The 27,166-nt window shown below is 47.1% G+C and overlaps 1 long non-coding RNA gene across 1 annotated transcript; it reads left to right on the top strand.

The window, feature by feature from the left end:
* Positions 1-444: 444 nt before the first annotated feature.
* LOC147111295 (uncharacterized) lies at positions 445-24,932 on the top strand. Its single transcript, XR_015080117.1, has 2 exons — positions 445-594; positions 24,237-24,932. It is a non-coding gene; the product is annotated as an uncharacterized LOC147111295 (long non-coding RNA).
* The last annotated feature ends 2,234 nt before the right edge of the window (positions 24,933-27,166 follow it).

The raw sequence follows: 27,166 nt of genomic DNA, 5'->3' as shown, positions 1-27,166 counted from the left end.
TACTATTTGATCTAGGCCTGATCCAGTAATGCTTAATGCTGAAATGTTCCATTCCTCAGCACTTAATGTGCTCAAAATTAATTCCTCCTTCCAAAAAAAAAGGTACACTTTGCTACATAATTGAAAAATTCCTTTGCTTCAAAGTGAAAAAAACAAAGCAATAAAACCAGAAGCTGTAAATAAATGACTTCAGTGGGGATCAAAGTTCTCTTCATGTTAATATGTCAGAAACTGTTGGAAACAAATATTAATTGAAGTTGATTTTTATGACTTCAGGGGAGGTCAAGGTAGTTACAAATAGAAAGCTGTCAAATATTGACACACTATTTTGTATTAAGAAGTTTCCCCCCACCACCCCCAAATCAAGTGGATAACACGACTATCGTAGGACTGTCAGTTTGGCTCGGTTGGTTGCACTCTTGTCTCTGAGTCCCCACTTGAGAATCTGAGCACATAATCGCGGCGGAGATTGGGAATGCTGCATTATCAGGAGGCCTCTGAGATGATACTTTAAACCAAGGCCTGATCTCCCTGTTCTTGTGGATGTGAAAGAGAGGGGGAGCTCGCCTGGTGCCCTGACCAACAATTTAACTGGTAATTTATTTCATTGGGGGGTTTGTGTATAAATTGGCCACCATGTTTGCCCAGATAGCGGTGCCCCTCAGAGCTGCTGAGGAGTTGAAAAGCTGCTCTATAAGGGCAAGTTCTTCCTAACTTTCCAGAGGATTGAGCGATGTAGTGATTCGGACCCTTGCCTTTTACCTTTCTGACCTGGGTTCAACTTCAAACCAGAGTAATTGATTGAAAGCCGACTCTGTTGAGAAGTCTCCACCCAGTGCCTAATAGGCACGGGTCCAGGGAATTTGGTAATACTTAGCTCTACAGGTTAAATTTTCGGTTTTAGTTTTCATGATTCAGAGCTTCATGAGCCAGGAGTGCATGTTGGGAATCGGGCACGCATGCACCTGAAATCCCGATACACATCCCCAGCGGATAAAACTTTGTGATGAGTGAGCTAGAGATGAAAATTTACCCTTAAATTGTCAACCTCACCATTGCTGGAAATGAGAAAGTGTTACACTGGTACAGTCCATTGTTGGATTGGGAAAAGTGTCATCGGGCTACAGGGGGTATGATAGCATAGTGGTTATGTTACTGCACTAGCAATCCAGAGATCTGGACCAATTGATCCAAAGGCTATGAGTTCAAATCCCACCACAGCACATGGGGAAGTTAAATTTAGTTAATTAAATAAATCTGGAATAAAAAGCTAGTATCAGTAATGGTAACCAAGAAACTATCAGATTGTTGTAAAAGCCCATCTGGTTCACTAATGTCCTTTAGGGAAGGAAATCTGCCGCCCTTACCCGGTCTGGCCTATACATGACTCCAGACCCACAGCAATGTGGCTGACTCTTAACCTGCTCTCTGAAATGACCAGGCAAGCCACTCACTTGTAACAAACCTCTATGATGTGGTTCCAGAAGGTGGCTCATCACCACCTTCTCAAGGGGCAACTAGGGATGGGCAATAAATGCCAGCCTTGCCAGCAACACCCACACATCCCAAGAACAAAACCAAAAAAAAGGCATTGTTGGATTGAGGAAAGTGTCACACTGCTGCAGCCATTGTTGGATCAGAGAACTTAACACCTGTACCAGACGTGAAACTGGCACTCCTGAAATGGAAAGTGCTCCAGCACGAACGAAGCTCAACTTGCAGAGTGCATTAGTTTGCAGAAGGTTTAGTGGCTGAGCAACTGTCCCATTCGACAGAGAGCTTCAATCTTCAGAAACAAGAGACAATTTAAGACCACAAATTACTTGTCAAGAAAGGAAACACTAGATGTTCTGAGCAGCAATAATTCATGTTAACCTCAGCTTGCACTATTTTATGCTAGTCAAATGAAGTGACAGATGAAAGGTCCTGTCCTCTGTACGGTTCCATTGATTGAAAATTATTGAACAATTTGCCACTCACAAAAAATTTAAATGGTGCTAGATTGGGAAATGTTGATGTACAAAGGGACCTGGGTGTCCTTGTACACCAGTCACTGAAAGCCAACATGCAGGTGCAGCAAGCAGTTAGGAAGGCAAATGGTATGTTGGCCTTCATTGCAAGAGGATTTGAGTACAGGAGCAAGGGTGTCTTACTACAGTTATACAGGGCCTTGGTGAGACCACACCTGGAGTAGTGTGTGCAGTTTTGGCCTCCTTACCTAAGAAAGGATATACTTGCCATAGAGGGAGTGCAGCGAAGGTTCACAAGACTGATTCCTGGGATGGCAGAACTGTCATATGAGGAGAGATTGGGTCAACTAGGCTTGTATTCACTATAGTTAAGAAGAATGAGAGGGGATCTCATTGAAACGTATAAAATAAGGACTGGACAGACTGGATGCAGGGAGGATGTTTCCCCTGGCTGGGGGGGTCTAGATCGAGGGGTCACAGTCTCAGGATATGGGGTAGGACATTTAGGACTGAGATGAGGAGAAATTTCTTCACTCAGAGGGTGGTGAACCTGTGGAATTCTCTACAACAGAAGGCTGTGGAGGCCAAGTCACTGAGTATATTTAAGAAGGAAATACATAGATTCCTAGACACAAAAGGCATCAATTGGTATGGGGAGAGAGCGGGAATATGGTATTGAGATAGAGGATCAGCCATGACCATATTGAATGGTGGAGCAGGCTCGAAGGGCCGAATGGCCGACTCCTGCTCCTATTTTTCTATGTTTCTATGTTTCTAACCATATTTAATACTAAATACTTGCATTTATGAAGTCCTTTATCAGCTTGAGATGCCTCAAAGCATTTTGGGCCATGAATTACGTCTCAGAAGCAGACGCTCGTACAGTACCAAGGAAGAGCTGCATTTTCGGAGGGGCTGCCCCTCTAGCTTAGGATGTTTAATCTGAATTCTAGTCACGCTGTTCAGCTGGATTTTAAAGATGCCACACCACTATTCGACGATGAGAAGGGAGTTTATCTGGAGCTCTGGCCAATGTTCTTCGCTCAACCAACACCACCAAAAAAACAGATTAACCGGTCATTCGTCTCATTGCTGTTAATGGGATCTTGCTGTGTACAAAATGTCTGCCACATTTGTCCGCATAACAACAGTCACTGTACTTCAAAGTAATTTGTTGTATGTAAAGTGAAAAGAAAGAAAGAAAGACTTGCATTTATATAGCACCTTTCACAGCCTCAGGACGTCCCAAAGCACCAGGTAAGGCCTCACAGCGTCGGCGGGAAACTCGAGCGGCAGAGCGGGGCTATAAAAGGCCCCAGAGACCAGGTAAGGCCTCACAGCATCGGCGGGAATCTCGAGCGGCAGAGCGGGGCTATTAAAGGCCCCAGAGACCAGGTAAGGCCTCACAGCGTCGGCGGGAAACTCGAGCGGCAGAGCGGGGCTATTAAAGGCCCCAGAGACCAGGTAAGGCCTCACAGCGTTGGCGGGAATCTCGAGCGGCAGAGCGGGGCTATTAAAGGCCCCAGAGACCAGGAAGGTTTACCAGTCTCCAGTCTGGGAACTCGGAGGGAAGGAGAGGTAAAAAGTAATCCAAGTGTGACGTCACCAGAAAACGGGTAAGTGATTGGTTGGTAAGTATTTCTCTCTTTTTAAGCTTAAATCTCTTTGGTTTATAGTTTCTAAGGTGTGATATTCACCATCTAGAATCGGGGCAGAGGGTATTTAAGAATAATATTAATAAATTTAATTAATTACATAGAATGGGAGATCAGGCGATGTGTTGCTGCTGCAATATGTGGGAGCTGGTGGACACCATTGATGCTCACGGTGATCACATTTGCAGGAAGTGTTGGCTGCTCGAGGAATTCCGGCTCCGTGTTGAAGAGCTGGAGTCCGAGCTTCAAACACTGAGGCACATCAGGGAGGGGGAGAGTTACCTGGACTCTGTGTATCACGAGGTATTCACACCAATTAGATTAATTAATTCAGATGTAGTCCGTGGCCAGGGTCAGGATGGTGTGACTAGAAGTGAGGCAGGTACGGGGATCCAGGAGGTAGTGTTGGAGGAGCCGCAGCCCTTGCTCTTGTCCAACAGGTATGAGGCTCTTACTCCCTGTGAGGATGGGAACAGGGACTGCGGGGAGGATGAGCAACCTGGCCACAGCACCGTCGAGCGGGGGGCCATTCAAGTGGGGGGAGTTAAAAGAAATGTTGTAGTGGTAGGGGATAGTATCGTTAGGGGGATAGATAGAGTTCTTTGCAGCCGAGAGCGAGAGTCCCGAAGGCTGTGTTGCCTGCCCGGTGCCAGGGTTAAGGACATCTCCTCTGGACTGGAGAGAAACTTGGAGTGGGAGGGGGAGGATCCAGTTGTCGTGGTCCATGTTGGTACCAACGAAATAGATAGGACAAGGAAGGAGGTTCTGCTGAGGGAGTTTGAGCAGCTAGGGGCCAAATTAAAAAGCAGAACCACAAGGGGATTATTACCTGAGCCACGAGCGAATTTGGCTAGGACAAATAAAATTAGAGAGTTAAATGCGTGGCTCAAAGACTGGTGTGGGAGAAATGGGTTTTGCTTCCTGGGACACTGGCACCAGTACTGGGGCAGGAGGGAGCTGTTCCGTTGGGATGGGCTTCACTTGGTCAGTGCTGGGACTAGAGTCCTGGCGGATCATATAACTAGGGCTGTAGAGAGGGCTTTAAACTAACTAGTGGGGGGGAGGTTCCTAGAGAGCAAATAATAAAAATGACAACAGAGAAGGTCATAGACTTAGGTAGCAGTGGGGAAATTAAGAACCAGAGCGTGTCAGGAAGGGGCAGAAGGTATGGAGTAAAAGGTAAAGTAATAAAAAGGGCAAAAGCAGGAACTAAGTGTCACAAAACATCTTTGAAAGTTCTCTATCTGAATGCATGTAGCATTCGTAACAAAATAGACGAGTTAATGGCACAAATAACTACATATAGGTATGGCCTTGTGGCCATTACAGAAACATGGCTGCAGGGTGACAATGCCTGGGAATTAAACATACCAGGTTATTTAACGATCAGGAAGGACAGGCAGGAAGGAAGGGGAGGTGGGGTGGCTATGTTAATAAAGGAAGGAATCACTGTAATACAGAGAAATGATATTGGGTCAAAAGATCAGGATAATGAAACAGTTTGGGTGGAGGTAAGGAATAATAAGGGGAAAAAAACACTAGTGGGCGTAGTCTATAGGCCTCCGAACAGTGGCAACTCTGTTGGACGGAGTATCAATCAGGAAATAGTTGAGGCTTGTAATAAGGGAACATCTATAATTATGGGGATTTTAACTATCATATTAATTGGACAAATCAAATTGGGCAGGGCTGCCTTGAGGATGAGTTCATTGAGTGTATTAGGGATGGGTTTCTTGAGCAGTATGTAACTGAACCGACCAGGGGGCAAGCAACCTTAGATCTGGTCCTGTGTAACGAGACAGGATTAATTAAAAATGTCCCAGCAAAGGATCCCCTTGGAATGAGTGACCATAACATGGTTGAATTCCATATTCAATTAGAGGGTGAGAAGGTTGGATCTCAAACAAGCGTGCTAAGCTTGAATAAAGGAGACTATGAAGGTATGAGAGCGGAATTGAGTAGAGTGGATTGGGAAAATAGATTAAAGGGTAAGACGATACCTGATCAGTGGTGTACATTTAAGGAGTTATTTTACAACTTCCCAAAAAAATATACTCCACTGAGAAGAAAAGGGTGTAAAAGAAAAGACAGCCATCCGTGGCTAAGTAAAGAAATTAAGGATAGTATTCGCCTAAAAACAAGGGCATATAAGGTAGCCAAATCTAGTGGGAGGATAGAGGATTGGGAAAACTTTAAAAGACAGCAAAAAATAACAAAAAGATTGATTAAGAAAGGGAAGATAGATTATGAAAGTAAATTAGCAAAAAATATAAAAACAGATAGTAAGAGTTTTTATAGTTATATAAAAAGAATAAGGGTGGCTGAAGTAAATGTTGGTCCCTTAGAGGATGAGACCGGGAAATTAATGGTGGGAAATATGGAGATGGCAAAAACACTGAATGAATATTTTATATCAGTCTTTACAGTAGAAGACAGTAAGAATATCTCAACACTGGACAAACAGGGGGCTATAGGGGGGGAGGAGCTAAACACGATCAAAATCACTAAGGAAGTGGTACTCGGTAAAATAATGGGACTCAAGGCGGATAAATCACCTGGACCTGATGGCTTACATCCTAGGGTCTTGAGGGAAGTGGCGGTAGGGATTGTGGATGCATTGGTAATAATTTTCCAAAACTCCCTGGACTCGGCAATGGTCCCGGCAGACTGGGAAACTGCTAATGTAACACCCTTATTTAAAAAGGGCAGTAGACAGAAGGCTGGAAACTATAGACCGGTTAGCCTAACATCTGTGGTAGGTAAAATTTTGGAGTCCATTATTAAGGAGACAGTAACAGGACATTTGGATAATCATAATTTAATAGGACAAAGTCAGCATGGTTTTATGAAGGGGAAGTCATGTTTGACAAATTTGCTGGAGTTCTTTGAGGAAGTAACATATTGGGTGGATAAAGGGGAACCAGTGGACGTAGTGTATTTAGACTTCCAAAAGGCATTTGACAAGGTGCCACACAAAAGATTATTGCTTAAGATAAAAAAATCACGGGATTGGGGGTAATATTCTGGCATGGATAGAGGATTGGCTATCTAACAGAAAGCAGAGAGTTGGGATAAATGGTTCATTCTCAGACTGGCAATCAGTAACTAGTGGTGTTCCGCAGGGGTCAGTGCTGGGTCCCCAACTCTTTACAATCTATATTAACGATTTGGAGGAGGGGACCGAGTGTAACATATCAAAGTTTGCAGATGATACTAAGATGGGAGGGAAAGTAGTGAGTGAGGAGGACATAAAAAACCTGCAAGGGGACATAGACAGGCTAAGTAAGTGGGCAGAGATTTGGCAGTTGGAATACAATACTGGAAAGTGTGAGGTTATGCACTTTGGCAGGAAAAATCGTAGAGCAAGTTATTATCTTAATGGCAAGAGACTGGAAAGTACTGAAGTACAAAGGGATCTGGGGGTCCTGGTGCACGAAACTCAAAAGGTTAGTATGCAGGTGCAGCAAGTGATTAAGAAGGCCAATGGAATGTTGGCTTTCATTGCTAGGGGGATAGAATATAAAAATAGGGAGGTATTGCTTCAGTTGTACAAGGTATTGGTGAGACCGCACCTGGAATACTGCGTACAGTTTTGGTGTCCATACTTAAGAAAGGACATACTTGCTCTCGAGTCAGTACAAAGAAGGTTCACTTGGTTAATCCCGGGGATGAGGGGATGGACATATGAGGAGAGGTTGAGTAGATTGGGACTCTACTCATTGGAGTTCAGAAGAATGAGAGGCGATCTTATTGAAACATATAAGATTGTGAAGGGGTTGGATCGGGTGGATGCGGGGAGGATGTTCCCGATGATGGGTGAAACTAGAACTAGGGGGCATAGTCTTAGAATAAGGGGCTGCTCTTTCAAAACTGAGATGAGGAGGAACTACTTCACTCAGAGGGTGGTAGGTCCATGGGATATGCTGCCCCAAAAAGCTGTAGAAGCTACATCATTACATAAATTTAAAACAGAAATAGACAGTTTCCTAGAAGTAAAGGGAATTAAAGGTTACGGGGAGCGGGCAGGAATTTGGACATGAGTCTAGGTCCGGATCGGTCATGGCCCTGTGGGTAGCGGAGCGGGCCCAGGGGCCGTGTAGCCTGATCCTGCTCCTATTTCGTGTGTCTAATTCTGTTAGATTCAGGAGATGGTTCTGTGATAGTGGATTGGTGGTTAGTGTGGTGTATGTAACCTGTTCCACCTTAAGAGAACTTAAGCCTGTTCCACCTTAAGAGATGTACTACTTTCTCTGGCTGCTGTATACGTAATACCGGTGGTGACCACCGGTATATAAGTACTGTGTAGTATAGTCCTGACCTCCAACTAGTAAAGACCTGTTGAAACTTTATTCTTGTAGTCTGTGTCAGTAATTAATCTTAATACAACTGGAACACACAGACTTAACAGTGGCGACGAGTCCGATTCTTACCCTGCGGCAGTTTATATCCACGGCGGCTTCGTCCACGGAACGGGCGTCGAAGAGAGGCATCCACCCTCATCACCCTGCTGGAAGACACGTCGCGCGGCAGGCATCGAGAACCCGGAGTGCAGAAGACATCCTGAACTCGAAGCCTCCATCAGCGGCAGTCAGCTATCTTCTTTCTACCTCGGTGGTGGGTAAGCCGGTCAGCGACGCGAGCAGAAAGTCGGCCGCGTTGGCTGTACAGACGGGGGAGGATGACGGAGGAATAAGGGCGGTGAGATCGATCGCGACCGGAGATAAGGGCCGGGCCGCATTCGGGCCGAAAGGCGCAGCGCGGGGACATCGATCGCGGCTGGTGATAAGGGCCGGGCCGCTTTCGGGCCAAAAAGGCGCAGCGTCTGGGGCGACTGAAGGCGCGAGAGCCGCGGTGAAGGCGAACGCAGCCGGTGCTAATAACCGGGCTGCAAGAAGGGCTGTGAGGCGCGACATTGGGGAAGCGCGAATGCCCGAAGGAGCCGCGGTGAAGCGGAGACAGCGTCGGGGGAGTTACTAACCGCTGGGAAAGGGGAGCAGCAGCGGCACGCCAAACGCCATTGCAGCCAGTTGGTGAAGACTGCCAAGCGCGGGAAAACCGCCATTTTGTAGGCGGAGGACGAAGACAAGAGCGGGAAGCCGCCATCTTGGGATAAAATTTAAATAAAATTAAAAAAATAAAAATAAATTGCAACGATGCCTAAACATGGGAACATTAATACCTTTGATAGCAACATCGAAGATTGGGCCATGTATGTAGAACGCATACAAAATTATTGTAAAGCAAATAAAATCCCAGATGCAGAGAAAGCACTAACTTTATTAAACTTAATGGGTGCGAAGACATACGGGCAATTGAAACACCTTTTATCACCAGATGAACCGGCGGATAAGATGTTCGAGGAGATTGTTACTGTCCTGAAAAATCATCTAAACCCCACGCCGCTGATGCTAGCGGAACGATTTAAATTTTACAGCAGAAGGCAGCTGAAGGATGAAAGCAATGCTGAATATTTAATGGAATTGCGTAAGCTAGCAAAGTACTGTCAGTTTGGAACGGGACTAACAGACGCGCGAAGAGATAAATTTGTGTGTGGATTATTAAAAGAAGATACACAAAAGCGACTGCTCGAGGAGAATGAGCTGACGCTTGAGAAAGCGGTCACCATGGCAGCAGCACACGAAGCCGCAGCGAGAGGCACGGCAGTAATGCAGCTACGGTCACCGGAACTCAGTACAAATAAATTGGGTTTGAGTACTGTAAAATGTTATCATTGTGGGAAGACAACACACGATCAGAACCAGTGTTGGTTTAAAAACCAAGAATGCAGAACGTGTGGCAGGCTTGGCCACATAGCTAAAGTATGCCGGTCAGGAAAGAAGACCAGCAACAAAAAGTCACCGCAAGGAAAATACATAAAGGTGCACAAGGTGACAAAGACCAGTTCGAACGAACAGAAGTCAGATTCAGACGCTAGCAGTAATGAACTGGGTAGCTTAAGAGTACACAACGTTGGTAAGGATGCAGATCTCCAGACAATTTGGGTCACTCTTCAGATAGCAGGAGTCCAAGTAAAGATGGAATTGGACACTGGATCGGCATTGACGGTCATGAATAAGAAAGATTACAGAAGGTTATTCCAACATATTCCCCTACGGGATACGGAGATTATATTGAAAACATACACGGGGCAAAGAGTGTACCCCATCGGAAAGATAGAGGTAAAAGTGGTCCACAAGGGCGAAGAAAGCCAAGTAATGGACTTATATGTGCTACCTGAAGGAGGTCCACCACTACTGGGACGGGAGTGGATTAGGAAAATGAATATGGACTGGCACTCCTTAAAAGCACTAACGGTAGATTCCGGGGAAACAGATGTCAAACCTAAACGATTGTCCAAAATATTGGATGATGCTAAAGAGGTGTTCCAGCAAGGACTGGGAACACTGAAAGGAATTACGGCAAACATCAAGATTGATGAACATGCACAACCAAAATTTTTCAAAGCCAGACCGGTACCTTATGCAATACGACCTACTGTAGAAGCGGAACTGGAAGCGCTAGAACGTTCAGGTGTACTGTCTAAGGTAGATTGGAGTGAGTGGGCTACGCCCATTGTTCCCGTTATGAAACGTCCTTCGAGCAACAAGCCAGGAGAACCAGGGAAGGTTCGCATCTGTGGAGATTTCAAGATCACCGTTAATCCGGTGCTTCACACGGTGCAGTATCCGCTTCCGCGGATTGAGGATATTTTTGCTTCGTTGTCTGGCGGGAAACACTTCACCAAGATAGGCCTGGCGCAGGCGTACTTGCAGATGGAGGTTGAAGAAGAGTCACGCCAGTACCTCACGATCAACACGCATAGAGGTTTGTACCGGTATAATAGGCTGGTTTTTGGAGTGGCATCGGCTCCAGCAATTTGGCAGAGGGCCATGGAGCAGGTATTACAGGGAATTCCAGGCACACAATGTTACCTGGACGATATTCTGATTACAGGTGATGGTGATGAAGAACACCTCGCAAACTTGGAACTGGTGCTCAACAGACTGAAAGAGTATGGACTTAGAGTTAATCGGCAGAAATGTGAGTTCTTTCAGAAGCGGATCTCGTACTGTGGTCATGTCATTGACCGGGAGGGGCTTCATAAGTCTCCTGACAAGATAGAGGCAGTTGTAAAGGCTCCCGCTCCGGATAATGTCTCTCAGTTGAGGTCGTTTCTGGGATTGATTAACTATTACCATAAGTTTCTACCGAATCTATCCACGGTACTGCACCCGCTGAACGCTCTTTTACAGAAGGGGGTACCATGGGAATGGAGCGAAAACTGTAAGAAGGCATTTCGCAAAAGCAAAGAATTGATCACCTCAGAGGAAGTGTTGGCTCACTTCAACCCGACACTGCCTATTCGGTTGGCTTGTGATGCTTCTCCATATGGTATTGGGGCAGGACTCTCACACAAGTTGCCAAATGGCACGGAAAGGCCAGTCGCGTTTGCACCCAGATCATTGACCTCCGCTGAGCGCAACTATGCGCAGATCGATAGGGAGGCTCTCAGCCTTGTATGGGGAGTGAAGAAGTTTAATCATTACCTGCAGGGCCAAAAATTCACACTTCTGACAGACCATCAGCCGTTGGTATCCATTTTTAACCCTAAGAAGGGTGTTTCGGTGATGACAGCACAGCGGCTCCAGAGATGGTCCCTTTTCCTAGGGGCACATCAATATCAAATAGAATTCAAAGGTACAAAGCAGCATGGCAATGCTGATGGGCTGTCGCGCCTGCCACTACCTGAAGCAGAAGAGATGACAAAAGTTGACCCTGTTGAGTTATTTCATTCGACCATCATCGAGTGTTTACCAGTCACCAATGCAAGTATTGAAAGAGAAACCAGGAACGACCCGACACTGTCCCGAGTTTACGAGGTGACAGTGAAGGGATGGCCAACACATGGTGATCCTCTGTTACCGGCATTCTCGGCAAGGCGAGACCAGCTGTCCGTCTGCCATGGTACTTTGATGTACGGGACAAGAGTGATTATTCCTCTCAAGTTACGGGAAAGAGTTCTAAAGGAACTGCATGAAGGTCATCTGGGGGGAGTTAAGATGAAAAGTATTGCTAGGGCTTATGTATGGTGGCCGGGCATTGACCAACAGATAGAAGAGTTGACAAAAAGCTGCACTGGGTGCCAAAAAGTGCAAAATGCACCTCCGATCGCACCACTACACCCATGGGAATGGCCTTCAGCCCCATGGCAACGCGTACATATTGACTTTGCTGGTCCATTCATGGACTCCATGTTCCTAATTGCGGTGGACGCACATTCCAAATGGCCAGAAGTGATCAAGATGAATACCACTACTTCAGAAAAGACAATTGCGGTGTTAAGAACAATATTCGCAAGGAACGGATTGCCAGAACAGATATGTTCGGACAACGGACCACAGTTCGTGTCGGAAGAATTCCAAAAGTTCTTAAAGAAGAATGGGGTGAAACATTATACCTCTGCCCCATATCATCCGGCAACAAACGGGTTGGCCGAGAGATTTGTCCAAACATTCAAAAAGGCAATAAAGGCCATGAACGATGATCAGATTCCGTTACAACACAAGGTGGACAATTTCCTAATGGCATATCGAAACGCCGCTCATGCAGTGACTAACCAAAGTCCTGCTATGATGTTTTATAACAGGAGGTTGCGGTCCAGGTTGGACTTGTTAAAACCAAATGTGCGGAGGGAAGTGGAAAACAAACAGTTCCGGCATATTAATAACAAGTCCACTCGAAGTTTCGACGTAGGACAACCAGTGTTGGCAAGGGGCTATGGAAACGAAAAATGGCAGTCCGGAACAATTCGGGCCAGACAAGGACCTCTGATGTACACAGTAGATATTGGTAACAATGTGATAAGGCGTCATGCGGATCAACTGGTAGAATCAAGAGCAAGGGTCGAACCCATGGTTGCGACAGAGACAACTGTGGAAGACGTTAATGAACCTGAAGCATCTACCTCGGCAGGGACTGTACCTGATGATGACGTCCAGTACATAGGAAGCCAACAAGAAGAGTCACCTCAGCAACAAGAATCAGAGACCACTGAAAGGCGTTATCCAAACCGAATCAGAAGGCCTCCTGAGAGACTGAGCCTTTGAACTGTTTATACCTGAAGTTATATATGTATATATGTTATTATGTTATGTTAAATGGGGATATGACTGTTAAGCTAAAAAGGGAGGATTGTGGTGTATGTAACCTGTTCCACCTTAAGAGAACTTAAGCCTGTTCCACCTTAAGAGATGTACTACTTTCTCTGGCTGCTGTATACGTAATACCGGTGGTGACCACCGGTATATAAGTACTGTGTAGTATAGTCCTGACCTCCAACTAGTAAAGACCTGTTGAAACTTTATTCTTGTAGTCTGTGTCAGTAATTAATCTTAATACAACTGGAACACACAGACTTAACGGTTAGGATCAGATCAGCCATGATCTTATTGAATGGCGGAGCAGGCTCGAGGGGCCGATTGGCCTACTCCTGCTCCTATTTCTTATGTTCTTATGTTCTTATGTTTACAGCCAATGAAGTACTTTTTGGAGTGTAGTCACTGTTGTAATGTAGGAAACGCGGTAGCCAATTTATGCACAGCAAGCTCCCACAAACAGCAATGTGATAATGACCAGATAATCTGGGTTTTTTAGTGGTGTCGATTGAGGGATAAATGCTGGCCAGGGCACCGGGGAGAACTCCCCTGCTCTTCTTCGAAATAGTGCCGTGGGATCTTTTACGTCCACCCGAGAGAGCAGGCAGGGCCTTGGTTTGATGTCTCATCCGAAAGACGGCACCTCCGACAATGCTGCACTCCCTCAGCACTGCACTGAAGTGTCAGTCTCGAGTTTTGTGCTCAAGTCCCTGGAGTGGGACATTTTGGAGTGCTTAGAGACATGATACGTTCTATAAATTAAAGTCTTTCTTTCTATGTTAGCGCTCCCTGAGGGCAAAAGCCTTGGTTAGTAATGATCGCTCCGCATTTCCTTTCCCAGTTTTCTCTCCTCCTCCTCCTGAAGGTGCTGGTTTATGCTGACGTACAGCTTCAAGGATGCCAGCAGCTAACCTGCATTTTTAAGGAGAAGTAATTGTTTACTAATCCATCAAGAAAAAGCAACTGTCTGGGATCCAATTTTAACTAAATGAAGTCTTGTTTGGCTCGGCTCACTGTTTGTTGAAATTATTTACATAGAAACTGGCCATTCAGCCCAGCCAGTCCATGTCGGTGTTTATACTCCACACGAGCCTCCTCCCACCCCTCGTCATCTCACTCTATCAGCATAACCTTCTATTCCTTTCACCCTCATGCACTTATCTGGCTTCCCCTTACATGCATCTTTGCTATTTACAACAATCACTATCACTAGAGAAAAAGTATTGGGCAAACTAATGGGACTAAAGGCTGACAAGCCCCCTGGACCTGCTGGCCTGCATCCTAGGGTCTTAAAAGAAGCGGCTGCAGAGATAGTGGATGCATTGGTTGTAAGCTACCAAAATTCCCTGGATTCTGGAGAGGTCCCAGCGGATTGGAAAACCATAAATGTAACACTCCATTCAAGAAAGGAGGGAGACAGAAAGCAGGAAACTATAGGCCACTTAGCCTAACAGCTGTAATTGGGAAAATGCCGGAATCCATTATTAAGGAAGTACTAGCAGGACATTTAGAAAATCATAATACAATCAAGCAGATAGAGTAAATAAGGAGAAACTGTTTCCAGTGGCAGAAGGGTCATTTAGAAAATCATAATACAATCAAGCAGAGTCCACATGGTTTTATGAAAGGGAAATCGTGTTTGACAAATTTACTAGAGTTCTTTGAGGATGTAACAAGCAGGGTGGATAAAGGGGAACCAGTAGATGTAGTGTATTTGGATTTCCAGAAGGCATTCGATAAGGTGCCACACAAAAGGTTACTGCACAAGATAAGAGCTCATGGTGTTGTGGGTAATATATTAGCATAGATAGAGGATTGGCTAACTAAAAGAAAACAGAGAGTCAGGATAAATTGGTCATTTTCATGTTGGTAAACTGTAACTAGTGGGGTGCCACCGGGATCAGTGCTGGGGCCTCAACTATTTACAATCTATATTAATGACTTGGATGAAGGGACCGGGTGTACTGTAGCCAAATTTGTTGATGATACAAAGATAGGTGGGTTAGCAAGTTGTGAGGAGGACACAGTCTGCAAAGGGATTATAGATAGGCTAAGTGAGTGGGCAAAAATTTGGCAGATGGAGTATAATGTGGGAAAATGTGAGGTTATCCACTTTGGTAGGAAGAATAAAAAACATAATATTATTTAAATGTAGAGAGACTACAGAATGCTGCGGTACAGAGGGACCTGGGGGTCCTCGTACATGAAACACAAAAAGTTAGCATGCAGGTACATCAAGTAATGAGGAAGGCAAATGGAATGTTGGCCTTTATTGCAAGGGGGATGGAGTATAAAAGTAGGGAAGTCTTGCTACAACTGTACAGGGCGTTGGTGAGACCACACCTGGAGTACTGCGTACAGTTTTGGTCTCCTTATTTAAGGAGGGATATTCTTGCATTGGAGGCAGTTCAGAGAGGATTCACTCGGTTGATTCCTGAGATGAAGGGGTTGTCTTATGAAGACAGGTTGAGCAGGTTGGGCCTATACTCATTGGAGTTTAGAAGAATGAGAGGTGATCTTATTGAAACGTATAAGATTCTGAGGGGGCTTGACAGGGTAAATGTAGGGAGGATGTTTCCACTCGTGGGGGGAATCTAGAACTCGGGGGCATAGTTTCAGAATAAGGGGTCGCCCATTTAAAACGGAGATGAGGAGGAATTTCTTCTCTCAGAGGGTCGTGAATCTTTGGAATTCTCTTCCCCAGAGAGCTGTGGAGGCGGAATCATTGAATATATTCAAGGTGGAGATAGTCAGATATTTGAGCAACAGGGGAGTCAAGGTTTATGGGGAGCGGGCGGGGAAAGTGGGGTTGAGGTCGAAGATCAGCCATGATCTTATTGAATGGCGGAGCAGGCTCGAGGGGCCAAATGGCCGACTCCTGCTCCTATTTCTTATGTTCTTATTAGCGAACATGGTGCAGAACATGAGTTAAATGACCATGGTACTAATGCAGTGATTCAGAAAGAGCTGAACTGAAGAGCGACAAACCTACTGCTTTTAAATTATTAGGCCAATTGGAAGTGTAATTTTTCGGTCTCCAACCAAGGAAGTAAGAAGTGTCAAGTGGCAATAACAGCACTTGACTGTAATAGAATATGATTTTCGTCAGAAGAAAATGTACAAGGTGAAAGCTTTGGCACTAACATTACTGGCGGGGGCAGGGGTGGGGTTGCTGTGGAAAGTCAGATCTGTTTCGGAGTGGCTGCGGCTGCTGTTTATGGAAATTTCGATCGCGCTGCCCTTTTAGAAGTAGTTTCAAATGACCACAAGCATCTGACTGGCACTGAAAGGACATGTGAATGAAAGGGATGTCAGCACTCCAATTTGGGGTTGAGGTATGGGTAACTGGCATTGCCCCAGGTCTGATTCACGATTCAGAAAGAAAGAAAATGAAAGAACATCCACTTATATAGCGCTTTTCACAACCTCAGGACGTCCCATGGTGCTTTACAGCCAATGAAGTACTTTTTGAAGTGTAGTCACTGCTGTAACGTAGGAAACACAGCAGCCAATTTGCGCACAGCAAGCTCCCACAAACAGCAATGAGATAAATGACCAGATAATCTGTTTTGAGGTCTGGGATGAGGAATAAATATTGGCCAGGACACCAGGGAGAATTCCCTGCTTTTCTTTGAATCATGCCATGGGATCTTTTTGATCCACCTGAGAGAGCAGACGGGGCCTCGGTTTAACTTCTTATCCGAAAGACGGCGCCTCCGACAGTGCTGCACTCCCTCAATAGCTGGCGTGTTGCAATTAGCTCTATCATCCAAGGGCGATAGGATTCACAACCATCTCAAATGTGAAAGGACAATGTAAGGACAAAGAGAGTAGAGATAAAGGTTCATTCTCTATTGAAAGAAAGAAAGACTTGCATTTATATAGCGCCTTTCACGATCATCAGTTGTCCCAAAGCGCTTTACAGCCAATGAAGTACTTTTTGAAGTGTAGTCACTGTTGTAATGTAGGACACATGGCAGCTAATTTGCGCACAGCAAGCTCTCACAAACAGCAATGTGATAATGACCAGATAATCTGTTTTAGTAATGTTGATTGAGGGATAAATATTGGCCCAGGACACCGGGGGTAATTACCCTGCTCTTCTTCGATCTTTTATGCCCACCTGAGAGAGCAGACGGGGCCTCGGTTTAACATCTCATCAGTACTGCACTGGGAGTGTCAGCCTAGATTTTGGTGCTCAAGTCTCTGGAGTGGGGCTTGAACCCACAACCTTTTGACTCAGAGATGAGAGAGAGTGCTACCCACTGAGCCACGGCATTGGTAGGATGTGACAAGTGGTGTTCCCCGACGATCTGTACTGGGGGGCCTCAGCTTTTCACCATATTCATTAATGACTTGGATGAAGGAATAGAGAGTTGTATATTCAAGATTGCAGTTGACACTGAATTAGGAGGCACATTAAGTGGCGTGGATGGGAGCAGGAAGGGACATAGACAGTCTAAGTGAATGGGCAAAACTGGCAGATGGAGTTCAAAGTGGTGTAGTGTGAGGTCATCCACTTTGGATCTGAGAAAGAGAAATCAGATTCCTTAATGGTGAGAAGCTCGGGCCTGCGGAGGAGCAAAGGGATTCGGGTATCCAAGTGCACAAATCACTAAAAGCTCGTGCACAGGTACAAAAAGGCGCATAGAATGTTGGCCTTTATCTCAGGGAGATTGGAATTCAAAAGTTAGGAAGTGGTGCTTCAGTTGTACAGTGCCTTGGTCAGTCCCCATCTGGAGCACTGGGATCAGTGTTGGGCACCGCACCTCAGGAAAGGTGTATTGACCTTGGAAGGGGAGTGACGTAATAAAACTCACTACGCACTTGGTTTGAGTATAAAGCAAGGCTTTAATCAACTTGTTTCAGAACATGGAGGTCGAGTTGTACTTCACTAGTTCCTTGTCTTACAAAATGTCCCTGGCAAGCTGGGGCCCACGCCCGAGTATTTATACTCCTTGGACGGCGCCACCAGCTGGCCGTCCAGCGTTACTTCATAAGTAGTTTCTTGATGATGAGATTTATAACAGGGTGCATCGCAGATTGACCAGAATGATACTTAGGGCTTAAAGGGTAAAATTGTGAGGACCGGTTGCATAAACTTAGGTTGCATACCTTGAGTTTAGAAGGTTGAGGGGTGATCTAATCAAGCATTTTAATTAATAAAAGGTTTTTGTAGGGTAGTTACAGAGAGCTGGATTTTGCCAATGCGGAGCTTTTGAAGGCGGGACTCCCACTTGTCGGGTTGTAGTCCCGCCCCCATCAACTTCTGGCCAACCCAGACTATTTTCCCTTGATTGACCTTGTTAAGCCCGCCCAGCGGGCTCAGCAGGCCAATTAAGGGAAAGCCAGTTACAGAGAACGTCAACGTATGACGATTCATCTGTCAAAAATTTTTGACAGATGAATTGTCATCGTTTGACAGCTCTGTGAAGCTGTCAAACAGTGACATTCTCTGCAGTTTGAGGAGTTCTTGAAGTCAAGACCTCATCAAACCTTTTTTTTGCAGAAATTAGATGGTTGCTGAATTGGAGAATGCAACGGCCATCTGCCATCTCTGCCGCGGAGGTGCGAGACTCTCCGTATACCCAACGATTGAAGCCTACAGGAAGAAACAAAGGTAAGTAAACTTTTTCTATCACTTTCCACTCACCTCTCCACACTTGCACCCATCACTTACCTCCACAGCACACTTTTGCACCCCTCCGACCCCCGCAGACCCACTACTCGCCCCAGTGACCCTGGTGGGGTTCGGAACCTTCGGGAAGCCCACATTTGTGTGGGCAAAATGGGGATAATCCTCTTATCTGCCTGTTAGCTACCTGTTAACAGGCAGTTAAGGCTGTAATCCCCTTCCCACCTCCAAGGAGACGGGACCCGGCGCGGGACGGCTACCCGCCTCCTGGCAAGGTGGCACGGAGGCAGGTTGGGGACGGATTGGACACCCGCCCCCAGATTTTGCCATTTTCCCGGCAGTCCCACCTCCAAACCCGCCTCCCCAGGGCTGGCAAAATCCAGCCCAGAGAAACTGGTTCCTCTGGTGGAGGAATCAAGAAGAAGAGGGCACAACTCCATTTACCCACCTTTGCTCCATATCTCTTGATAACCTTAGCGAGCAACATCTATCGCTCTCAGTCTAGAAAATTTCAATTGTCCCCCAGCATCCACAGCCTTTTGGGGGAGTGAATTCCAGATTTCCACTAACCTTGGTGTGAAAAAGTGCCTCTTGATTTCATTCCTAAATGACCTAGCTCTAAATTTTAAGATTATATCCTCTTGTTCTAGATTCTTCCAGCAGAGGAACTAATCTATCTGTATCTACCCTATCAAATCCATTAATTATTTTAAATACCTTGATCATCCAAAAACATGGCATTGTAGCGGTTCGTGTGCATCACCACTAAATAAGAGAGTTTGACTTCGACAAACTATAAATAAGTTGTTTATTTACAGGAACGGGCTAATTACAGCAGGTAAGATGGCTGACTGTAGGAGCACCGTGGTGTAGGTCTTGTCCCAGCGGGGACTCCACGAGGACTGAGTTCGCAGTCCTGTGGAGAGCGTGATGACGTCATCACGCTCTGCTGTGTCTTCCCGCGCTTTGGGTGTCACGTGACCGCGTCGTGACGTCAGCACGTTGACGTGCGCTTAGGCGGTCACGTGACCTGCGCCGTTGCGTCAGTGTATCTCCCCGGTACGGAGACTGGCCGTTGAGGCCGAGGTTGCGAGGCCGGGCTGTGCCGGCGGCCGTCCTGGAAGGCCGAGTCGGGCTGGCGGCCGCTGCGCGCACGTCACGTGGTATGTGACGTGACGTCAGCGGGCTAGGGCGCGTCTTAAAGGGGCAACGGCCCCAACAGGTAAGTTAAAAGGGCAACGGCCCCAACAGGTAAGTTATACATACAGTAAGGTAAGTTAAAGGGAATTATGTATATCTTTATGTAAGGGACAACCGGTGGTACCGCCACATGGGCCCCCCCAGAATTCGCTTTAACGAAAGTTCAAGGATGAGATGGTCTGCCGAGCTGGTGGTCTCGGCGGTCGTGCTGTCTCGGCTTGGCGAGCGAGGTCCGAAGATGCTGCTCGTGAGGAGATCCGTACGCGCGTCATGGCGAATAAAATGTATCCGTCAGGCGAAGGACCGTGGAGACGTGCGAAACAGCAGGCCTTGTCAGAGTGACGGGCAGGTTGGGCGAACGCGGGCGATGACTCTGTTGATGTTGGAGCAAGTCCTTGTTACGACAAACTCTGCAGGAACGCCAAACGAACGTTCCAGAAGGACTTGACAGGCGAGGTGAGTGAACTCGCCGACAGGTGAGCGAAACCTTCAGGAGGCTGGAACACGCGGAACGGTGCGTGCCATAGTGCTACGACGTTAACACAACAGAGGGTGAAGAGTTACTGCGTTAACCAGTGATTGGTGAGGCTAGCAACTTTCACATGGCTGATCACGGCCGCAGGATGCCCGTTGGACCCGTCCTCGTTGTTTGCAGCATCAGTGGACGTTTGCGTTCGTTGAGAGGAAAACTGGAGGAAGGGCGGCAACGGTCCAGGTTGTTGTTGCTTTCAGGAGGGGTCAACTCTTCCTGGAGGGCGGCAACACTTGTAGTTGATCTTGCTTTAGGAGAAAACAGCCGGGAGGGCGGCACGCTTTTGTTCACGCCGAATCGTGTAGTAGGTAACACAACCAGCAGGCTGAAGGGCTGGTGCGTCGTCGGCGGAGAAGGAGTCGTCGTTTTGCACGAGGGATGGGTCCTCGTGGTTCGCGAGGGATGGGTCCTTGTGCGCGAGGAGTGCGTCCTCATGTTTCGCGGGGGTGAGTCCTCATGGTATTCCCGCAGGGCGCGCTCCGATCTTGTGGGCCCGAACATGCTGTACCCCGCGCTTGGAGAGATTTATGCTTGCTGTTGCTTTGGACGTAGAGGCGGACGATCCGTGTGGCGGTAGAAAAGACAAGTATGGGGACCGTGAGCAAGTGCGTGGTCGGCGCCGCATTGATGTTCTCGTCGAACGGGGCTTCTACCTTTATAAAGCATGAGGGAGACTGTGGCTCCCTGGATTGCGGTAGCGACAGCAAAACGGCTGGTGCTTCCATGGCGTGCTTCTTTTGTGAAAATTGCTCACAAAAAAACGAACGGGGTCCGGTTGAGTTTTGTCCGTATCAAACGGGATCTACTCCAGGCTGCGCTTACCTTGCGAATACGTTCGCAAAGACGGGGTCGCCTTTCGAGGAATCGGTGTTAGGCGGTTGCTGTTCTGTGGTTGTTCGTTGGTTGTGCGTTGGTCGTCTTGTGGGAAGACGAGGTTCAGGTGCGCGTTGCTACCGTGAAAATCGTTCATGGATACGGGTTCACCAATTGTAGCGTTGGAATTGATGAGCTCCCGTACTCACGTCGTTGGGTCACCAATGTAGCGGTTCGTGTGCATCGCCACTAAATAATCGAGTTTGACTGCGACGAACTATAAATAAGTTGTTTATTTACAGAAACAGGCTAATTACAGCAGGTGGCGGTACTACCGGTTGTCCCTTACATAAAGATATACATAATTCCCTTTAACTTACCTTACTGTATGTATAACTTACCTGTTGGGGCCGTTGCCCCTTTAAGAGGTGACCTAACGCGCTGACGTCACGCATCACGTGACACACGCGCGCCGGCCGCCGGCCCGACTCGGCCTTCCATGACGGCCGCCGGCACAGCCCGGCCTACCGCGACTTCGGCCGCATCGGCCAGCCGACGGGAGCGACGCGATCCCCCGCTCCCGCGGCAAGCACCGGCACAGCCCGGCCTCGCAACCTCGGCCTTAACGGCCACCCTCCGTACCGGGGAGATGCACCGACGCAATGGCGCGGGTCACGTGACCACCTAAGCGCACGCGAACGTGCTGACGTCACGACGCGGTCACGTGATGCCCAAAGTGCGGGAACACACAGCAGAGCATGATGACGTCATCACGCTCTCCACAGGACTGCGAACTCAGTCCTCGTGGAGTCCCCGCTGGGAAAAGACCTACATCACGGTGCTCCTGCACTCAACTGCCTTACCTGCTATCTTACCTGTTGTAATTAGCCTGTTCCTGTAAATAAACAACTTATTTATAGTTCGTCGAAGTCAAACTCGATTATTTAGTGGCGATGCACACAAACCGCTGCAGCATCAGTTTCCACATGTACACTGAAGACACCCAGCTCTACCTCACCACCACTTCTCTCGACCCCTCCACGGTCTCTAAATTGTCAGACTGCTTGTCCAACACCCAGTACTGGATGAGCAGAAATTTTCTCCAATTAAATATTGGGAAGACCGAAGCCATTGTTTTCGGTCCCCGCCACAAACTCCGTTCCCTCACCACTGACTCCATCCCTCTCCCTAACAGCTGTCTGAGGCTGAAACACACTGTTCGCAACCTTGGTGTGATAATTGACCCTGAAATGAGCTTTCAGCCACATATCCGCAGCATAACTAAGACCACCTCCTTCCACCTCCGTAACATCGCCCGTCTCCGCCCCTGCCTCAGCTCATCTGCTGCTGAAACCCTCATCCATGCCTTTGTTACCTCTAGACTTGACTATTCCAACGCACTCCCGGCTGGCCTCCCACGTTCTACCCTACGTAAACCTGAGGTCATCCAAAACTCGGCTGCCCGTGTCCTAACTCGCACCAAGTCCCGTTCACCCATCACCCCTGTGCTCGCTGACTTATTTTGAGCTCCTGGTTAAGCAACGCCTTGATTTCAAAATTCTCATCCTTGTTTTCAAATCCCTCCATGACCTCGCCCCTCCCTATCTCTGTAACCTCTTCCAGCCCCACAATCCCCCCTGAGATATCTGTGCTCCTCAAATTCTGCCCTCTTGAACATCCCTGATTATAATCACTCAACCATTGGTGGCCGTGCCTTCAGCTGCCTAGGCCCTAAGCTCTGGAATTCCCTCCCTAAACCTCTCCGCCTCTCTACCTCACTTTCCTCTTTTAAGACACACCTTAAAACCTACCTCTTTGACCAAGCTTTTGGTCACCTGCCCTAATTTCTTATGTGGCTCGATGTCAATTTTTTTGTCTGATAACGCTCCTGTGAAGCATCTTGGGACGTTTTACTACATTAAAGGCACTATATAAATACAATTTGTTTGCTGTTGTTGATTAGATCACCCCTCAACCATCTAAACCCAAGGATCAGTAACACCCATATTAATCTGACCTTGACTGTGAAGTGAATCCAAAATCCTAATATTTGGTAGTATTTAAATCGATTAATGAATGGGCTAACGTTTTTGCAGGACACCCAGTTAGATGGCGAGTATGCACAGATTAGGAAGTCGTGGATAGGACAAATGCAATGTCTTTCTTTTAATTCGAGCAAATGGGTGGGGTGAACACCACGTGAAGGACACGTTGATCCGTTCGTTTGACACGTGCAGAGTTATCCTGGTTAATGTATATGCCACATACTGCTGGTCAGTCACAATTCCTGGAGGTGGGCTCCTCCAAAGTTGGAGAGCTCCCCAAAATTCCATTGATTCCAGACAGGAATTTTAATCTTACAGTTGATTAGGTCCTCAAGGGACACTGTGGGGCCCGAGGTGAGCTTTTGGTATTTGGGATAAATGGAAGTTGTACCACCGCACAATACAGATCACACCTATTATTCTTCATGGCATGATTTCTTATAAAGAAAGTTATCTCTCCTGAGTGCTGTGCTAGGCAACTTCAGATATATGAAGAGCCAATCATGTGGTGTGGACATGAGTCATGTGTAGACCAGACCAGGTAGGGGTGGCAGGTTCCATTCCTTGGAGGACATTCGTGAACCAGTTGGCCTTTTACAACAGACTTATTGACTTCGGTTTCACAACTTGCTGCTGGTGAGATTCGAACACACGACCAGTGGGTCGCTAGTCTAGTACTAAAGCACACCATCCCCGTACCCAATAATAATATGTAACCAGGAATTGATGGCTTTTGATTGTCACTGCAGTTAGGCCATCATTGGATACATCACCAAAAACAGATTATCTGGTCGTTATCACATTGCTGTTTGCGGGAGCTTGCTGTGCACAAATTGGCTGCCGTGTTTCCCTACATTACAACAGTGACTACACTTCAAAAAGTACTTCATTGGCTGTAAAGCGCTTTGGGACATCCTGAGGTCGCGAAAGGTGCTATAGAAATGCAAGTTCTTTTTCTTTCTTTCTGAGTGATGAATCAGACCTGGGTCAATGCCGGTTACCCGTACTTTAACCCCAAATTGGAGTGTTAACATCCGTCGTTCGAAACTCCCTCTAAAAGGGCAGTGTTATCAAAACCTTCACAAACTGCAGCAGCAGCCACTTTAAACGGATCTGACATCCCCCCCCCTGAGTAATTTTAGTACAAAAGCTTTCACCTTGTACATTTCTTCTGACGAAAGTCACATCCCATTACATATAAATGCAAGTCTTCATTTCTTTTCCTTTACAGATATTGCCTGAATAGTGAATTTGGATTGTGTTTCAATCTCCTTCAAATTTCATTCCTTTTCAAAGAACAATCTTCAAATTGCTGTTTGATTGAAAAACAGAAAACGGTCGGGGAACACTTCAGCAGTCAAGGACATTCAGCCTCCGATCTTCGGGTAAGCATTCTCCAAGGCGGCCTTCGAGACACATGACAACGCAAAATCGTAGAGCAGAAACTGATAGCCAAGCTCCGCACTTATGAGGATGGCCTCAACCGGGATCTTGGGTTCATGTCATGCTACATGTAACCCCACCTGATGTAGGGTCATCCAGACTCGAGTCGTCGTTGGCTTGTTCTCTCTACACAGATGCGGCCAGACCTGCTGTGATTTCCAGCAAAAAAAATGTTTTTTTGTCTGTTTTTTGTTTTTCATACAGACCCCAGCATCTGCAACATTTGACCCCTTGTGACCCCACCTCATTGTTCTTTGATGTAATGTTTTCCTGACTAACCTGTTTGGACACCATTCACACCTTTGATTGCTGTGATTATCTCTCTGCCGAGGTGTGATAAATGGCAGTTAGAAAGATTACCTGTAATCATCTGGCATTATTCTCTGACTATATAAGCTGTGTCTTTATGCATCTCTCCACTTCACCTGATGAAGGAGCAGCGCTCCCAAAGCTTGTGATTTCAAATAAAACTGTTGGACTATAACCTGGTGTTGTGTGACTTCTTACATTAGTAAATTGGAGGCCTCTGAATCATCCTTGTTGAAAGACTCTTAGGGCAGTAATGTGGGTGCATGCTATGAACTATGCTTCAACCAAAAAGGAAGGAGGAAGCAGAGAGGCTGGCTACGCTGCTGGCACAGGCCCATCGCCCAGGAGATGCAGCACAAAAACTTCCCATCAGGCAAAGCACTCAAGAGTGATAATCAAAGACTAAACATCACCTTAACTCTCCACTGACATAACAAACAAGGATTCCTGTTGTGTCGGCGTAGGCAAAGGATCTTTGTCTGGGGAAATAAAGCGCCAAGATTACTGAAATAGCCTGAAGCAGTTGGAGCCGTACAAACAGGACAAGGCTTCAGACAGAGCCCGTTAAAATTAACCAGGAATGCTGTGAGCTTTGCAGACTTCTGCACCAATCTGAATCCCAGGCACAAGCCTCTGAGTATGACGATTGTTTTGAAGGTCATGTGATTCCAAAGCTAAACCCGAACTGATCGATTGGAGTGGGCCGAGTGCTAAGTAGGGTGGGGAGGGTGAAAGATGATATGCAGTGGCGGGGAGGGAATGTAGTAACCCGGCCTGGGTTAAAAGTGATAGCCGTGTCTCAGTGGGTAGCACTCTCTCTCTCGCCTCTGAGTCAGAAGGTTGTGGGTTCAAGTCCCACTCCAGAGACTTGAGCACCAAAATCTAGGCTGACGCTCCAGTGCAGTGCTGAGGGAGTGCTGCACTGTCGGAGGTGCCGTCTTTCGGATGAGACGTTAAATCGAGGCCCCCGTCTGTTCTCTCAGGTGGGCGTAAAAGATCCCACAGCACTATTTCGAAGAAGAGCAGGGGAGTTATCCCTGGTGTCCTGACTAATATTTATCACTCAATCAACATCACTAAAACAGATTATCTGGTCATTATCACATTGCTGTTTGTGGGAGCTTGCTGTGCGCAAATTGACTGCCGCATTTCCTACATTACAACAGTGACTATATTTCAAAAAGTACTTCATTGGCTGTAAAGCGGTTTGGGACGTCCAGTGGCCGTGAACAGCGCTATAGAAATGCAAGTCTTTCTTTTTTGGGCGGGTACACAGAAAAATTCCACAAATTGCCCAAGTTGTAGACAGTATTATTGAAAACCCTTCCATTCCAATATGGCCACCCTGAGGAGCAGTGGACCTGGCGAAGCTTCACAGGGATTGCATGTAGAGTGGATGCTTTCAACTGTGTTCTGTTAAAAATATCAATGAAATAAAGGGAAGAGTCAAATGTGAGGCTAAGTGATACATCAGCCTCTCATTAATTCATAGTGCTATCATGGTTGAAAACCAAACTTGAACTGAACAAGGAGGCAAAGAGTTGGAGCAGGTGATGGTCCAGCCACAGAAAAGCCTTTGACAGCTCTACAGCATTGCATTGTACAATTAGTAGGGAGTAATACTTTGGTAGGTACTGACCTTCAGGAGGTGACGGGGTGCATGGACCTTCTGGTTTAAAGGAAAAGCCATATTTCAGAAAGATACACCATCCTATGAATAGATTTCTGATATTATTAAAACATGACATACTGGGCTAAAAATTGAGTAGTGCCCCAATTGAGGCACTAACTTTAGCGCCCCGGAAAAATTAGCGCCCCCACGCCGGAAATTGAGTGGTTGCGCCCCAAGAGGGAAGCGGGACGCTACTGGAAGCGCCCCGCCTCCCTCTTGGGGCACTGCGAGTGAATATCGTGGCGCGCTGCGGCACATCGCGCCGCGGTATTGCAGGCCTTCCTCCCCTTCTTAAAGGGGAGGGGCCTTGTGCAGCGCGACCTGGGACCCAGCTGGGCCCCCGGGGATCGGGAGTGCAGGCAAAAGAGCCCGGCACCCAAGATAAGTGCCGGGCTCTTGGAGTGCAGCCGGCACTCTGCGGGGGGGGGGGGGTTCAGGAGGCCGGGGACAGGAGCGCAGGCAGGTGCTGGCAGGCGGCCAGCAACATAAATGGCCGCCCCGCACCTCGCCTTTAAATTGTGCCTCCCCGGCCGTAGGTACAGCCCCCTGACCCCGTCGGACATAGCGTCTGGCGGTAAATCAGAGGACGCTACCGAAGATTGTGGCCGGGGTGTGAGCGGGGTGCTGTGCACACCAATGACATCATCGCCAGTGGCGCAGCGCTGCAGGGCGCTACCGGTTAGCGCCACCACTAACCTCCCGCTGAATTTTGCGGGAGGCGTGGGCAGTGCCGTGCC

Source organism: Somniosus microcephalus, chromosome 11 (assembly GCF_052327205.1).
Source record: "Somniosus microcephalus isolate GS21.2 chromosome 11, FLI_Smic_1.0, whole genome shotgun sequence".
NCBI classification, from domain to species: Eukaryota; Metazoa; Chordata; class Chondrichthyes; order Squaliformes; family Somniosidae; genus Somniosus; species Somniosus microcephalus.
Note: the sequence above shows the minus strand (reverse complement) of the source record. Positions and strands in the feature narration are given on the sequence as shown.